Here is a 12,530-nt window from a genome sequence, read left to right on the forward strand (position 1 = left end):
ATAAAATAAAGGAGGTGGACTAAATGGTCCCTAAGACCAGGATTACAAATTGGTAGCCTCAGGCCACATCCAGTCTGCAGACTGACTTCTCTACATGATGTTTGAAAATAAAAGTTGGTAATGGCAACCCACTCCAGTGTTCTTGCCTGGAGAATCCCAGGGACGGGGGAGCCTAGAGGGCTGCCGTAAGCTCAACATTCAGAAAACGAAGATCATGGCATCCAGTCCCATCACTTCATGGGAAATAGATGGGGAAACAGTAGAAACAGTGTCAGACTTTATTTTTGGAGGCTCCAAAATCACTGCAGATGGTGACTGTAGCCATGAAATTAAAAGACACTTACTCCTTGGAAGAAAAGTTAGGACCAACCTAGATAACATATTCAAAAGCAGAGACATTACTTTGCCGACTAAGGTCCGTCTAGTCACGGCTATGGTTTTTTCAGTAGTCATGTACGGATGTGAGAGTTGGACTGTGAAGAAGGCTGAGCACCGAAGAACTGATGCTTTTGAACTGTGGTGTTGAAGACTCTTGAGGGTCCCTTGGACTGCAAGGAGATCCAACCAGTCCATTCTGAAGGAGATCAGCCCTGGGATTTCTTTGGAAGGACTGATGCTAAAGCTGAAACTCCAGTACTTTGGCCACCTCATGCGAAGAGTTCACTCACTGGAAAAGACTTTGATGCTGGAGGGATTGGAGGCAGGAGAAGGGGACGACCGAGGGTGAGATGGCTGGATGGCATCACTGACTCAATGGATGTGAATCTGAGTGAACTCCGGGAGTTGGTGATGGACAGGGAGGCCTGGCGTGCTGCAATTCATGGGGTCGCAAAGAGTCGGACACGACTGAAGTGACTTAGCAGCAGTTTCCCAATAGGGAGATCCCCTGGCCCCAAATCTAGATTTTCAGCTTCTCTTAGAAAATTGGAAATTCTGAGCAAAAATGGGCCCCTGATTCCTACCCAGAAACTGTTTCCTGGTAGGGTAGGGTTTGTTCCTTTTAAAAGGGCTACAACCTCTTATATCCCAAAGGTAACCACACCTCCTACCCACCAGTCTGCTCTTACATTTGTTTCTGCTGGGTGCCTGCAGATTATGGAGCTGTTGATTCTTGTCTCAAGGTCATTCTCAAGACTAACAACCTTTGTCTGTAGACTGCCTCCTAGGAGTGGGTCCTTTAACCAGGCTCAAGTCTAACTGGTACCTCAGCAGCTACTCGGTCCTCCTTAAATTTTGAGTCAGGAAAGCAATCTCTGCTGTTCCATTTTTAGGGCCTAGGGAGTCTTTAAGAGAGAAACAAGAGAGTAGGAGCCTGAAGGAATGTGGTGGCTGCTTCTTCATAAAGGATCTGAAAAGCTAAAATTTCTCTGTTTACAAATTCTTAAGTACAGTATACCCAAGTGGGCTTTATTTAGGCCAAATGTTTGTATCATGGGTTATGTGCTGTTCCACCAAGAGTAAAGACATTGCTAAATTGCCAGGTTTTTGCAAATTATAATGAAAATTGTATGGCACTGAGTCCAAAATCCTTGTACCAATATAATAATTACTGTATGACTGGAGTTACTGAAAGGAAGTGGCTTTTCTGGGAAAACAAAAGTGGGAAAAGTTCTTTTTTGCTTCTTAAGCATCTTTAGCCTAAAGGTGGGATAGTTGGGGTTGAGGGACTAGGGGAAATGCTGTTGAACTGATATAAACCTGATGGTAAAGGAATCAGATCTCACAGTTACTGACGGAAATGACCTATTCAAGACATTTTTTTTTTCATACCACTTACTCCTAAACACCTTCAAAATACACCAAATGCAAAGAGTGGCCAGTGTAGACAATAACCTCAGCTTCCTCAGGCAAATTAGCGCCCAAAACACACCCCCTATGATCAATTCATTCAAGTCAAACATTTCTTGGTTCCCAATTATGGGCATAATTCTATGTTATAAAAATTAGATAAAATTTGAGCCCAGAAACTAGTATATACTACAAGTATCTATGTAAGTGACCAAAAATACCTATTGGATGTTTTAAAGGCTTCTATTGTTGAGAAAAGAATGGGAGAAGGGTATTATTTAGGTTGGGCCCAGAAGGATGGGTTGAAATGGATGGTAAAATGACAAGGATCATTTAGGTAAAGGCCTAACAATAGCACACATGTTTGAGGAGCCTTGAATGGTCTGCTATGAGTGGAATGAAAGCTTCTTGGGTGATGAAGGAAATAAAAAGAAGTGAGAATTGGCAAGAAATAAGACTAGAAAGCTAAATTACAGCCAAATCTAGATGGGTTTGAATGCCATGTTAAGGCATTGGAGCATTATTTTTAGGTAAGAGTGATATTCATTGCAGGCTTTTGAGACAGGCCCTGAAATTAACATACTTTTATTTTAGAAAGATAACTCTCCCTGCAGAGTGCAGCATGGATCAGAGAGGTGGGGGAGGGGGGAGTGGCAAGCGACAAAGTTGTTTTGAGGTTTCTAACTTAAATATTTGTTATTATTTTCTTCCTGAAACTAAAAGATAAAATATGTATTAATTTACGTTTTGTTCAATGATGTGGTTTAATGTTAACTTAATATTAGATTTGAGTAAGAGATCACCCAGGAAATTGAATTATTTTGTTAAAATACAGGATGTGTGCATGCTAAGTCACTTCAGCCGTGTGCTGCTCTTTGATACTCTATGAACTGTAGCCCACCATTCTCCTCTGTCCATGGGATTCTCCAGGCAAGAATACTGGAGTGGGTTGCTATGCCCTTCTCCAAAATAAAGGATATATGTTATTTTATCCTAATACTCTTTTTTATTGAAGTACAGTTGATTTACAATATTATGTTAGTTTCAGGTATACAGCATATCCAGTATTTTCACAGATTATATCCTATTAAAGTTATTACAAGATAATGGTTATAATTCCCTGTGCTATAAAATATATCCTTGTTGCTTATCTATTTTATACATAGTAATTTGTGTCTCTTAATCCCACACCTCTAATTTGGCCTTAACCCCTTCTCTCTCCTCTTTGGTAACCACTAGTTTGTTCTCTATTTCTGTGAGTCTGTTTCTGTTCTTCATATATACTCACTTGTATTATGTTTTGAATTCCACATATAAGTGACATCATACAATATTTGTCTTTCTCTAACTTGCTTCACTATACATAATATTCTCCAGGCCCATCTACATGGCTGCAAATGGCGGAATATTATTTTTATGGCTAATTTCCATGATATATATATATAGAACACATCTTTAGCCATTCATCTGTTGATGGACTTAGGTTGCTTCCATATCTTGGCTACTATAAATAGCGCTGCTATGAACATTTCGATGCATACATCTTTTGAAATTAGTGTTTTTATTTTTTTCTAGATATATACCCAGGGGTGGGATAGCTGGATAAAACAATAGTTCTAGTTTTAGTCTTCTGAGGAATCGCCATACTGTTTTTCATAGTGGCTACATCAATTTATATATCCTAATATAAAGATCCCTTGAACTGCAAGCAGATCCAACCAGTCCATTCTGAAGGAGATCAGCCCTGGGATTTCTTTGGAAGGAATGATGCTAAAGCTGAAACTCCAGTACTTTGGCCACCTCATGAGAAGAGTTGACTCATTGGAAAAGACTCTGATGCTGGGAGGGATTGGAGGCAGGAGGAGAAGGGGACGACAGAGGATGAGATGGCTGGATGGCATCGCCGACTCAATGGACGTGAATTTGAGTGAACTCTGGGAGTTGGTGATGGACAGGGAGGCCTGGAGTGCTGCAATTCATGGGGTCGCAAAGAGTCAGACATGACTGAGTGACTGAACTGAACTGAATATAAAGATCAAACCAGTCCATCCTAAAGGAAATCAGCTCTGAATATTCACTGGAAACACTGATACTAAAGCTGAAACTACAATACCCTGGCCACCCGATGAGAAGAACTGACTTATTAGAAAAGACCCTGAGGCTGGGAAAGATTGAAGGCAGGAGGAGAAGGGGATGACAGGCGATGAGATGGTTGGATGGCATCACCGACTCAATGGACATGAGTTTGAGTAAACTCCGGGAGTTGGTGATGGACAGGGAGTCCTGGCATGCTGCAGTCCGCAGGGCTGCAAAGAGACTGACATGACTGAGCGACTGAACTGAACTGAATATACTCTCTCATTAAAAACTAGTATAATTTAAAAAAAAACAGTGGTTCAGTTATTTAAAAACTTCCCCCCTCCTCCGTATGAATTTCCTAGGGTCTTTTCCTCTTCCTCTTTTTCACCAATTCTAACTAAGCACTATTGCAGTACATTGGAGCAGTATTACAAAGTCTGGGCATTAATATGGAGATAGTAATATTTCAGATATATTTGGGGGGTCTGGGTGATCCTAGAGATCCCTGTTCTGTCCTGCTAACAATAGCTGAGAATGTCATTAGACACATGGGATGAAAACTATCAAGTCAAATGTGGTAATAAGTCAATAAACAAAAAATCTGATCATGACAAGAGGTAGGAATGTAAAAGAAACATTACCCACTGAGAGGAAGAAAAAACAAAATATACACGCTAATATTTCTAGTATGTTTTATGTTGGCCCATTAAATATGGAACCTGTTTCGGCCTCATGGAAGGATGGATGATTTTCAGTAAAGTCCTCCAATGACAGGTCTTTGAGGATTTTGAAGGGGAAAGGTAGCCCTCATGTATAAAATACAATTACAACCATGTGAGATATCTTCTTGCTGGGTCTGGTACTATGGCACTGCACTGAGATACTTAAAATTTCAGTTTTTATAAAATATGGAAAATGACAGCTGATAAGGACTATAAGGCTGCTTCATGAATTTCACATAACTTGGAATACAGTCTGCCCATTCAGATGCAAGGCTGAAGAAAAATTCCACAGAATGAGGAAAGGCTGCACTTACTATTTCCTTCTTTGGCCAATACTTTTTATTATTCTGGAGAACTATACACAAACTGCTTTATAAGTTATTTTCTTTCAATATAACTATTGTTAATTACAAAGCAGTATAATCTTCATAAAAATAATACAGTTGGACTGTTTTAATTGGAAATAGAACAAAGAGTACTAAGTACACTTACAGAGTTCACATTTTTGAGCAAAGAGATGTCACTTGCCTCCAAGTTCCTAGGGGATGCCAGTGATGGACCTTAGCACCCTATGGCAGCAGTCCTCTGCCATGAAATCATAAAACACACAGCAAACTTAAGAGGATCTGCTCCTTTTCCCCCAATACTCCATGGCCAAGTTTAGGGCCTCCAGAGTTAGACAGCCTTGCGTTTCTTACTACCTGTGTGATCTAGAGAAAGCTACCTAACCATCCCATGCCTCAGTTACCAAATCTATAAAATAGAGGCAATAATCTCCTAGTGGGGATTTGAGTGTTAAATGAGACAATTCATCCAAAGCAAAGTTTATGTTCCCTAGTGGGCAAAATCACCCTCTCCCCTTGACCAATGATTTTAATAGGGTACTCAGCACACAATGAGTGCTCAAAACCCATTAGTTATTATCATTTTGTATGGTCATTGTATTGTCATTAAGGGCTTCCTTGATGGCTCAGATGGTAAAGAATCTGCCTGCAACATGGGAGACACAGGTTCCATCCCTTGGTCGGGAAGATCCCCTGGAGAAGGGAATGGCAACCTACTCCAGTATTCTTGCCTGGTGAATCCCATGGACAGAGGAGCCTGGTGGGGCTACATCCATAGGGTCTCAAAGAGTCAGATGTAACCAAAGTGATTTAGCACACACATGTTGTCATTAAGGAGCTGTAACTTACAAAACCTCTTTGTTTCTTTCCCCGGCCTTGATGAGAACATGTAGACAAATGGTCAAATGTGTGGAGTAGGGAAGGATGAGCCACAAACTGGATCACCAGCTCCTGAAACTTTTGTTAAATGTAGTGATTTTTTTTTTTCCTGCCACTAAGGAGAAGAAGGTGACCCACCCTTTGGCTTCTTCTTGATATTTTCAGATTTTACCAGGCTCGGCAGATGCCCAAGTAAAGAGAATGTTGTCACATTACCAAGCCTGCTGTACAGGAAAAGGGAAAACTATAAACTATAACACGATTAAATCATTTGCATGTTATTCTACAAGTTGAGCTCTGGTGAACCACATCATCTGTGAATGTAATTTTCATGTATTTCTTCACCTCTCACCTTCTACCATCGCTATTACTTAACCCACTGACCCAGATAGCTGCTTATTAACATTTAATACATGTCGAAATGTTAGTGGGCTTTGAACAAAACGTGAACAAGTTTCTGACTTGCTTTTAGCTCTTCGCCCTTGAACCATTACATGAGTAATTCTTTACAGCTCTGCTCTGCCATTGCTATAAACATGGCACAGACTTTTTTTTTTTAAGATAAAAATGAAAAACTTATGGAAAGAGTTGTCACCCCCAAGACATGTGACCTTTCATTCATTTACTGAATGTTGATGAGCCCCCATTACGCTGGACGTTCTGTGCTAAGGGCTCAATGAGTGAATGTGGTGGTGGTTTTCCAGTTGCTGTTCTGGTGGAAGCAGGGGATGGGGGAGCTTGGGAGACACAGACAGGTAAATGGGCGATCATACTACAGAGTGAAAAGTCCTAAGACCCAAAAGGTGTGTCAGCAGTCACACCAATTGAAACACATAGTGGGACCCCTAACTTAGCCTTCAGGGGTTAGAAATGTTTGTTGCCTCCACTAAAAAACAAATATAAAGAAAATTATCCCCATTATCCTCATAAATAAAGAAATAAGTAAAGTAAGTAAATGGATAGGTCAAATGGATGATAAAAACACAAAACTCTGTGGAATTCCTTGATGGTCCAGTGGTTAGGATTTTGCGACTCCATGCTTTCACTGTCAGCCAAGGGTTCAGATTCCTAATTGGGGAACTAAGATTCCACAAGCCATGTGGTGCAGCCAAAAAAATGACTACAAATCTCTGTCTGACTTATCTCACTTAGTATGATAATTTCTAGGTACATCCAGAAACTAACATAACATTGTAAATCAACTATACTTCAATTAGAAAAAAAATTCAGTGGAAGGGGAACCTGAAAGTAAGTGACATCTGAAGTGTGTATGCTGGGATATGCAAAATGCAAAAGTATTTGAGGATAGGAATGTTTAATTTCACATAGTTCAGTTCAGATCAGTCGCTCAGTCATGTCCGACTCTTTGCGACCCCATGAATCGCAGCACGCCAGGCCTCCCTGTCCATCACCATCTTCTGGAGTTCAATCAGATTCACGATATGGATGTGAGTCCATATCGAGTGCATGATGCCATCCAGCCATCTCATCCTGGGTCGTCTCTTTCTCCTCCTGCCCCCAATCCCTCCCAGCATTAGAGTCTTTTCCAATGAGTCAACTCTTTGCATGAGGTGGCCAAGTACTGGAGCTTCAGCTTTAGCATCATTCCTTCCAAAGAAATCGCAGGGCTGATCTCCTTCAGAATGGACTGGTTGGATCTCCTTGCAGTCCAAGGGACTCTCAAGAGTCTTCTCCAACACCACAGTTCAAAAGCATCAATTCTTCAGCGCTCAGCCTTCTTCACAGTCCAACTCTCACATCCATACATGACCACAGGAAAAACCATAGCCTTGACTAGATGGACCTTAGTCGGCAAAGTAATGTCTCTGCTTTTGAATATGTTATCTAGGTTGGTCATAACTTTTCTTCCAAGGAGTAAGCGTCTTTTAATTTCATGGCTGCAGTCACCATCTGCAGTGATTCTGGAGACCAAAAAAATAAAGTCTGACACTGTTTCTACTGTTTCCCCATCTATTTCCCATGAAGTGATGGGACCGGATGCCATGATCTTCGTTTTCTGAATGTTGAGCTTTAAGCCAACTTTTTCACTCTCCTCTTTCATTTTCATCAAGAGGCTTTTTAGTTCCTCTTCACTTTCTGCCATAAGGCTGGTGTCATCTGCATATCTGAGGTTATTGAGATTTCTCCCGGCAATCTTGATTCCAGCTTGTGTTTCTTCCAGTCCAGCGTTTCTCAGGATGTACTCTGCATATAAGTTAAATAAGCAGGGGGACAATATACAGCCTTGACATACTCCTTTTCCTATTTGGAACCAGTCTGTTGTTCCATGTCCAGTTCTAACTGTTGCTTCCTGACCTGCATACAGATTTCTCAAGAGGCAGGTTAGGTGGTCTGGTATTCCCATCTCTTTCAGAATTCTCCACAGTTTATTGTGATCCACACAGTCAAAGGCTTTGGCATAGTCAAGAAAGCAGAAATAGATGTTTTTCTGGAACTCTCTTGCTTTTTCCATGATCCAGCGGATGTTGGCAATTTGATCTCTGGTTCCTCTGCCTTTTCTAAAACCAGCTTGAACGTCAGGGAGTTCATGATTCACGTATTGCTGAAGCCTGGCTTGGAGAATTTTGAGCATTACTTCACTAGCATGTGAGATGAGTGCAATTGTGCAGTAGCTTGAGCATTCTTTGGCATTGCCTTTCTTTGGAATTAGAATGAAAACTGACCTTTTCCAGTCCTGTGGCCACTGATGAGTTTTCCAAACTTGCCAGCATATTGAGTGCGGCACTTTCAACAGCATCATCTTTCAGGATTTGAAACAGCTCAACTGGAATTCCATCACCTCCACTAGCTTTGTTCGTAGTGATGCTTTCTAAGGCCCACTTGACTTCACATTCCAAGATGTCTAGCTCTAGATTAGTGATCACATCATCATGATTATCTGGGTCGTGAAGATCTTTTTTATACAGTTCTTCCGTGTATTCTTGCCACCTCTTCTTAATATCTTCTGCTTCTGTTAGCTCCATACCATTTCTGTCCTTTATTGAGCCCATCTTTGCATGAAATGTTCCCTTGGTATCTCTAATTTTCTTGAAGAGATCTCTAGTCTTTCCCATTCTGTTGTTTTCCTCTACTTCTTTGCATTGATGGCTGAAGAAGGCTTTCTTATCTCCTCTTGCTATTCTTTGGAACTCTGCATTCAGATGCTTTTATCTTTCCTTTTCTCCTTTGCTTTTTGCCTCTCTTCTTTTCACAGCCATTTGTAAGCCCTCCCCAGACAGCCATTTTGCTTTTTTGCATTTCTTTTCCATGGGGATGGTCTTGATCCCTGTCTCCTGTACAGTGTCACAAACCTCATTCCATAGTTCATCAGGCACTCTATCTATCAGATCTAGACCGTTAAATCTATCTCTCACTTCCACTGTATAATCATAAGGGATTTGATTTAGGTCATACCTGAATGGTCTAGAGGTTTTCCCTACTTTCTTCAATTTAAGTCTGAATTTGGCAATAAGGAGTTCATGATCCGAGCCACAGTCAGCTCCTGGTCTTGTTTTTGTTGACTGCATAGAGCTTCTCCATCTTTGGCTGCAAAGAATATAATCAATCTGATTTCGGTGTTGACCATCTGGTGATGTCCATGTGTAGAGTCTTCTCTTGTGTTGTTGGAAGAGGGTGTTTGCTATGACCAGTGCATTTTCTTGGCAAAACTCTATTAGTCTTTGCCCTGCTTCGTTCCACATTCCAAGGCCAAATTTGCCTGTTACTCCAGGTGTTTCTTGACTTCCTCCTTTTGCATTCCAGTCCCCTATAATGAAAATGACATCTTTCTTGGGTGTTAGTTCTAAAAGGTCTTGCAGGTCTTCATAGAACCGTTCAACTTCAGTTTCTTCAGCGTTACTGGTTGGGGCATAGACTTGGATAACTGTGATATTGAATGGTTTGCCTTGGAGACGAACAGAGATTATTCTGTCATTTTTGAGATTTCATCCAAGTACTGCATTTAGGACTCTTTTGTTGACCATGATGGCTACTCCATTTCTTCCGAGGGATTCCTGCCCACAGTAGTAGATATAATGGTCATCTGAGTTAAATTCACCCATTCCAGTCCATTTTAGTTCGCTGTTTCCTAGAATGTCAACGTTTACCCTTGCCATCTCTTGTTTGACCACTTCCAATTTGCCTTGATTCATGGACCTGACATTCCAGGTTCCTATGCAATATTGCTCTTTACAGCATCGAATCTTGCTTCTATCACCAGTCACATCCACAACTGGGTATTGTTTTAGCATTGGCTCCATCCCTTCATTCTTTCTGGAGTTATTTCTCCACTGATCTCCAGTAGCATTTGGCACCTAATGACCTGGGGAGTTCCTCTTTCAGTATCCTATCATTTTGCCTTTTCATACTGTTCATGGGGTTCTCAAGGCAAGAATACTGAAGTGGCTTGCCATCCCCTTCTCCAGTGGACCACATTCTGTCAGGCCTCTCCACCATGACCCGCCCATCTTGGGTTGCCCGGCAGGCATGGCTTGGTTTCATTGAGTTAAACAAGGCTGTGGTCCTAGTGTGATTAGATTGACTAGTTTTCTGTGAGTATGGTTTCAGTGTGTCTGCCCTCTGATGCCCTCTTGCAACACTTACCATCTTGCTTGGGTTTCTCTTACCTTGGCGTGGGGTATCTCCTCACGGCTGCTCCAGCAAAGCACAGCTGCTGTTCCTTACCTTGGACGAGGGTCTCCTTACCGCCACCGCTCCTGACCTTCAACGTGGGATAGCTCCTCCAGGCCCTCCTGCACCTGCACAGCCACCACTCCTCAGGTTGCTCCTCCCAGCCGCTGGCCCTGGCCTCGGGTGTGGGTGGCTCCTCTCGGCCGGCCGCCGCCCCTGACCTCGGACGCGGGGTGTCCCCTCCCTGCCGCAGCCACTGACCTCGGACGCAGAGCAGCCCCTCTGGGCTGTTCCTGCGCCGTCGCAGCCTGGCACTCTAGGCCTCTGCCGCTGACCTCCGACGTGGGGTAACTCCTCTCCTCCGCGCCTAGTGAGCCAGCCCACAGCCACCTGCTCTTAGGGCTTCCCTGGTGGCTCAGAGGTTAAAACATCTGCCTGCAATAGGGGAGACCTGGGTTTGATCCCTGGGTTGGGAAGATGCCATGGAGAAGGAAATGGCTAATCCACTCCAGTATTCTTACCTGGAGAATGCCATGGACGGAGAAACCTAGTAAGTTACAGTCCATGGGGTCGCAGAGTTGGACACCACTGAGCGACTTGACCACCTTAATTCGACACAAGTATTTATTAATTCCTAAGTTTTTTTCAGAAAATACTTGACACAGCTAAATCTGGCAAATAGCAACTTTTTAAAATTTTTTAAATGATAAAAAGTAATACCTGAACCGCCTTGAATAAATGTGCAATGAGTACGAAAAGGAAAAGAGGAAGAAAGTGAACCTGCCTACTTCCTTCCCCCTTCCCCAAATCTACCCTCCTTGCCTAAGATGAACAGTTAACAGTTTGATGTGTATCCTTTTAGAAAAGTAGTTCTATATTTGGTGGAACCATTTAAAATTGCTCTTTTTATTGGTCAAAATGGTCAAATGATCAATACCTTTGTAGGATGCCACCTAATATTTAGTCATCTGACACATCCTACTCTGTGACTTGCCTTTTTGTTTAGCAGCATATCTTTAAACTCTATGTGAATAAAGAGAGAGCAACTGTATTTCTTTGTCATCTAACGTCTCTAAAAGGATCATTACAAAAATAATCTTCAGATGACAGATTAAGGCCGATGATGGTGGAGCTGCTGGGAAAATTACTCATAATTTGCTACTATTTGAAAAATAAACGGCTCGCCTGAGTTCAGCCTGACCGGTTCTTTCCAAGGGGCCCAGTGTTCCTGGTTAAGAAGCTTTTCAGTTTGCAAACAAAAGAATGGCCCATCCCCTCCGCTGTGTTAGGCTGGCTCTTGTTGCCTCTCGTAATTTACCTTTCAGCTACCCAGCGTTCTCCCTCTGCACTGCGCCGGGCTCCAGGCTGTCTGGGAGAGAGGCTGGCTGGCTCCAAGACCCAGAGCCCATAGTCTGCGACTCAGACTAAGTTTTTGTGTTAACAACAAATGTTAACTTGGTTTCTGATGATTGCCGGAGTCTTAGGCTAGTACTCTATCCTCCTAGATTGTCGTCTAGTATAATTTTTCATAATTGCTATCTTTCATAATAATGCCCTCAGAGGGCAATTTGAGTGGAAGTAGCCTTGGATTTATGATCAGAAAACTTGCCTTTAAGTGTCTGCTCCATTGTTTATTAAAATGGATAGACTTCGGCCAAATCACTTCTCCTCATTGAATCACAATTCGTTTTAATAACTATAGAATTAAGATAGTAAAAGAAAAAAAAGATCTCTCATTTATTAGGTGTAGTGTGTTACTGTATACCAGGTACTGCTTTCAGCACTTTGTATATATTAACTCACAGCCCTTATGAGGTGCTTGGGGTGATAATTTAACCCTATTTTACAGATGAGAAAACTGAGGTGCAGAGGTTAAATATCAATAACTTGCCCGGAATCACATAGCCAGGGAGAAAAAGGAATGAAAGCCAGAGGTGCAGTGCTTAAAGAAATTTAAAGAGTGTGAGAGGCTTTAGCATCTCTTCTTAGGGCTTTCCAGGTGGCTCAGTGGTAAAGAATTCACCTGCCAATGCAAGAGGTGCATGTTCAATCCCTGGCTTGAGAAGATCCCCTGGAGAAGGAAACGGCA

Source organism: Ovis canadensis, chromosome 6 (assembly GCF_042477335.2).
Source record: "Ovis canadensis isolate MfBH-ARS-UI-01 breed Bighorn chromosome 6, ARS-UI_OviCan_v2, whole genome shotgun sequence".
Taxonomy (NCBI): domain Eukaryota; kingdom Metazoa; phylum Chordata; class Mammalia; order Artiodactyla; family Bovidae; genus Ovis; species Ovis canadensis.